We start from the raw sequence: 5,693 nt of genomic DNA, 5'->3' as shown, positions 1-5,693 counted from the left end.
AAACAAACAAACAAACAAAAAAAACCAGACATGCTCCTTGCCCTTACTATGTAGGGAGAGCGATAGTCATCAAACTAGTGTGTACATGAGTAATTATATAACTACAAACAGTGATAAGGACCATGAAGGAATAGAAAAGATGGCAGAGCAGGCTAGGAACCTAATTTATATTTGATGGCAGCAGCAGGGAGGAGGGTGGTCTAAGAAAAGCCTGTAAGAGGAGCTCACGTTTAATTTAAAGGTGGGTAAGGGTTAACCAGAAAAGCCATGGGAGAAGGGTGCTCTGGGCACAGTGAAGAACAGGGACAAAGACCTGGGGTCAAGGCAGGGTGTGGTGAATCTGAGGAACTGAAAGAAGGCTGATGTTGCTGGAAAGTGGTGGGAGAGTGAAGCCAACTGGGGGTGGAAAAGTGAGAGGACCCAAATTAGGTAAGCTTGAAAGGCACAGCAAAAAGCTGGGCACAGTGGTGCATGCTTATAATCCCAGTTACTTCAGGGGCTGAGGCAGGAGGACCCCAAGTTCAAGGCCAGCCTCAGCAATTTAGGGAGGCCCTAAGCAAATTAGTGGACTCTGTCTCAAAATAAAAAAATAAAAAGAGCTGAGGGCTGCAGTTGTGGCTCCAGTGGTAGAGTGCTTGCCTAGCATGTGTGAGGCACTGGGTCTGATTAAAAATAAATAAAAAACATAAAGGTATTGTGTCCATCTACAACTGAAAAATATTTTTAAAAAGAAAAAAAGAAAGAAAGAAAGAGCTGGGGATATGACACAGTGGTAAAAGCCCCTCTGTGTTAAATCTCCAGTGAAATAAAGTTTACTCAAATACCCCCATGTCTTATTTAGAGGCAAGGGAGGGATGGGCTTAACCTGAGACACTGGACTGATTGTAAAAGCAAATTTAAGGTGGAAAATAATAGGATCCTACTCGACATTATTTACCTGTACGTAATTTATTTACAAATATGCATAAAGAGATCTATGGCAGAGTATCCAAACTACTAGTTTTTTTGTTTTGTTTCTGTTTTTGTTTTTACAGTAAGCAGGACTTCTGTTGAGACATCTGGGTGCTAGTCAACACTTCCAGTGGAATAAGCACTCTAATGAGAAACACCCACAACATTTTGTATACACATTTGTGCCATTCCCCAGTGGCTGATCTCACACCTTGCTTTCATAACTCAATCCCTAGCATTACAGTTATCAGAAAGAAAGCCTGTTTTGGAGACAGGCCTCGTAGTTCAAATACCAAAGCCAGACTGCCTGGGACCAAATTCCAGGCCCACCACTTACGGGCTCTATTAGTTACTACAGTTCTTTCTTTTCATCTGGAGAATGGACACAATGAAAAATGTCTACATCTTGGGGTTTGTATGAAAGGTATACTAAAGGAATCCCTCCATAAGTATTGGCTATTAAAATTATTACTTGAACCATAGAAATTGTTCCATAATAATTGTCATAATTGGGGCTGGAGATGTGGCTCAAGTGGTAACGTGCTCGCCTGGCATGCTGGATTTGATCCTCAGCACCCATAAAAATTAAATAAAGATGTTGTGTCCACCGAAAACTGAAAAATAAATATTAAAAAACTCTCTCTCTCTCTCTCTCTCTCTCTCTCTCTCTCATCTTTAAAAAAACAATTGTCATAATAGAAATTAAACAAATAATTTTTAAAATATTTGTTTTCAGCTTTCTGGAGTTGTAATTGAAATAGAAATGGTATATATTGAAAGCGTGTAGATTTAGTTGTTTCATAATGTATATATACTTCAAAATATCATTTATACAATACAAACAATCTTTTAATTTTTTATATTTTTTAAAGAGAGAGAGAGAGAATTTTAATATTATTTATTTTTTTATTATTATTATTTTTTTTAAGTTTTTTTTTTTTTTGGCAGACACAACATCTTTGTTTGTATGTGGTGCTGAGGATCCAACCCGGCCGCATGCATGCCAGGCAAGCGCGCTACGGCTTGAGCCACATCCCCAGCCCCAAACAATCTTTAAATTTAAAAGAAAAAATTTTAAAGTGAAAAAAAAAGGGGGGACATGGCAAAAATGTTGGCTTTTTTGGGAGGGTGTGTGCTGGGCATTGAAACTAGTTCAACCCCACCCAGGTCGGCATGATGTGCACATGCTCTGCTACTCCCTGAGCTACATCCCCAGCCCTTAAAACAGTATTCTTCAAATGAAAAATGTAAACACACAAAGCAGCGATAGCCCTGTCTAGTAGTCTTAATCTTTGTTTCACAACAGATACTCCCAATGTAAAATAATTTTTTTTCATTTTCATTGACATCAGTTGAATTACTAAAAATACATACAAAAGCATCAAGTTGGGCATTAGAATACATGTTGCTTTACGGAGGCTCATTTCCTTTTATAAAGCGTGTCCTGACTCTGGTTTTACTGTTGAAATGGATAACACTTCTGAAAATTCAGACTTTAGATCACTTTCTAATTTCACTTCAGTGTTCAAGTGCTCTCATCTCCTCTCTGCATTTGTTCTGTTGAAGTATTTGCAAATGACTGTAACCCATAGCAAATGTTCAAATACTAAAAAAAGCCAATAAATGTTGAGTAGCATTCAAATAATGGAACATTGGGATTTCCTGGCAGTACAGGAAGTCCCAATGTTACATTATTTCAAGAATCCCACCTTGAAATTGCCAACTTAAGTTCTCACTTTGCCTCCAAAACTTATTTGTTGGATTAGCACTCATTAGATTTCTATAAAATGTTCATATAAACTCATTACTATTTACTTTGTTTGCAAGGAAACTTGCTGTCATCAGTAGTCAGGGTCACAAACACACATCTCACACGGCAGTGAAGGTAAATCAACATTGATGAGCTCATGCCAATCAAGACATTAGAGCCAATTTTTATAGCCTCCATGAGTCCATCATCTTTTTGTCAACCCAGTGACAGTCTGAGCAGGACACGGATGGGTATTAGGAACTAAGAGGAGATGAGATTGGATAATTGGCATGGATGAGGACTCTCAGAAAGGAGGGAGGGCTCCAGGGCCAAAGGGACCTGCTTTTGTGCTTGAGAAATGATGGGGAAAGCGAAAGGGGTGGCTGCACCAGTGACGACACCAGCCTGCCCTAGAAACATTAGTGATATTTCATCGACATTTGCTTGGGTAACTTTCTGTTGTCACTGGGAAACCAGTGGGACTTTCTCCTTCAAGATGAACCCAGCCCTTGCTCTTATCACTTTCACTTGTTCCCTGGAGGCCATGGCTGTGCGTAGAAAGTGCACTGCTTCTGATGAGGGGACCATGTTGACGCCATGGGACAGAATCCCAGTGCCCACAGTTCAGGGGCTCACAGGGTCTCGTGTTGGTTGGTTGGTGTGACTCAATTTCACTCTTGGATCTTTCTCCTCCTCACTCCATATTTTCTTCTTGAACCATGGAAGTCTTTCAGTAAGCTGAGATATTGGGCGAAGTCCCTTCCTTACCCGGTTACCCTGACTTCAAACTCACAGTTCAAGGCTGAGCTATTCATACTCCTCTGATCACTGGAGTTGCCAAATCCCTTTTTGTCTGGGCTACTGGTTTTGTGGAAACTGCTCCTCCACCTTCATGCTCATCCAAAATTAGTGATTAAATAACCTAATGAACATCCATATAATGGATTACTAGGTAGCCTGTGCAGAGAAGAATGCAGATCTATGTATGCACTGATGGGGTAGGTAAAAGGGTGGAGCTTGGGGTCTAGCTCAGTAGTAAAGCATACGCTTAGCATGCCTGAAGGCCTGGGCTCAATCCTCAGCACTCTCAGAAAAAGGAAGTCACTGTGTGTATGTGTGCGTGCATATGCACCTATGTGTTTCTAACTGCATAGAAATAGCTCTAGAAAGACAGGCAAAACTCTTTTCTTTTCTTTTTTTTTTTTTGTACTGGAGATTGAACCCAGGGGTGCTTAACCACTGAACCACATCCCCAGTCTGTTTTTTTGTTTTGTTTTGTTTTTAATATTTTATTTAGAGACAGGGTCTGGCTGAGTTGCTTAAGGCCTTACTATATTGCTGAGGCTGATCTTGAACTCAGGATCCTTCTGCCTCAGCCTCCCAAACTGCTGGGATTAGAGCCACAGACTACCGCACCCAGCCCAGGGTAAACTCTTTTGACTTTAATTAGAATACATATATGACTAGAATGAAATAGTAATTTCATCTTTTACTTTGATTCCAAATTATTTTACTTTGCATATATTACTTTTGAAATTCAAAACCAAATATTGAAAACCCCAAAACTTCACTCTGGATGGGTGGTAGCCCTGAAGAAAATTCCCTAAATGTGACTTTCTTCCGTTCTTGACCGAAGGAGTTGACCTGGGTCACCTGCACTGTGTAGGTACAGGAATAAGTGCTGAGGAGTTAGACCTGAAGAGAGCATCTTTGTCTTTTAAGGATGCAAATTTTAGAGGGGAAAAGAGGCCCAGAACAAGGAAATACAGTGTGGTGTTATAAATGCCTCAGAGCTACAACTGGGGGCTAGGAGAATGAAAATATTAACATGGCCATCCTTCTAGGGACAATGGGGGAGCGGGCCCAGAGGAGCAGCCTTTATTTTCCCTATTAGTTTATTATTATTTTTTTTTAATTCAGAGAAAAGTGGAAATTTGCAAATCTACCACCTAAATTCAACAATTGTTAACATTTTGCCATGGTGAACTATTAGGTAATGCCAATAAACAAATGCTATCCCATTCAAAAGTTCATCCCTAAATTTTTAAACATAATTTATTTTTGGAGGGGTACCGGGGAATCAAACCCAGCTTTTTTTTAATTTTTTGAGACAGGGTCTTACTTTTTGCTTAGGGCCTCCATAAGTTGCTGAGGCTGGCCTTGAATTTGTAATCCTCTGGCGTCTGCCTCCCAAATAGCTGGGATTATAGGTGTGCACCACTGTACCAGGCCTAAGCTTATTAACTTCTAATAACGACATTCTCTTACACTGTGGACATTCTCCACAATGCTATTATCAAACATAAAAATTAATGTTAATCCCTTTTAATCATCTAACAGATAGTCCATTTAAAAATCATCCCAATTTCCTTCTATACCTGCGGGCAATGAACTGACATCATTACAGGGTTTGACAGAAACCTCTCCCACAATAGCGTGGAAACCCAACCAGCACATTTATGAGCCACAAGAAGATCCCTCAGTGTTTTTCATAGGTTGTTTTTCTCACAGTCCAGGATCCATTACTGTGCTTTGTAAAAGTGAATTTGGTTAAGTGGAACCATGTTTCCCAGAACCCCCTCCCCTGAATGATTTCAGGTTAGACTTCGCCAAAAGAGGAATTTGCATACAATCTGGAAGGCAGAAATGAAGCAGCAAGTATTATTCCCTGAAGGTCATTGTGGTTAGATGAGATGACAGAAGCATTGATGAGCATCTCCTAGCTGTGCTCCCTGATTAGTGTCCAGAAACTTTCAAATTGTTGACCCAGTTGTCCACAAGTGGCCCCAGACCTACCACCAGATACTTGGTAATGGACCCATGGAGGTGGCGGCCACACAGACCCTCCAGAGCTTTCCTATCGTAGTGCCCTGTCAGTGGCTAGAAGTGTTTGACTTCCCACATTGGTGGTTCCTTTTCTGATGCTCAGACTGCTCTCCTGCCCTTCACTTCCCCAGTGCCTACCACAATTATGTAAGGTATTATCCTATAA

At 40.5% G+C, this 5,693-nt stretch overlaps 1 non-coding gene across 1 annotated transcript; it reads right to left on the bottom strand.

Moving 5' to 3' along the window:
* Positions 1-5,075: 5,075 nt before the first annotated feature.
* LOC143393309 (small nucleolar RNA U13) lies at positions 5,076-5,177 on the bottom strand. The gene has a single exon (XR_013090601.1). It is a non-coding gene; the product is annotated as a small nucleolar RNA U13 (small nucleolar RNA).
* Positions 5,178-5,693: the final 516 nt, after the last annotated feature.

Source organism: Callospermophilus lateralis, chromosome 2 (genome assembly GCF_048772815.1).
Source record: "Callospermophilus lateralis isolate mCalLat2 chromosome 2, mCalLat2.hap1, whole genome shotgun sequence".
NCBI lineage: Eukaryota > Metazoa > Chordata > Mammalia > Rodentia > Sciuridae > Callospermophilus > Callospermophilus lateralis.
This window is presented reverse-complemented; position numbering and strand designations above follow the sequence as displayed.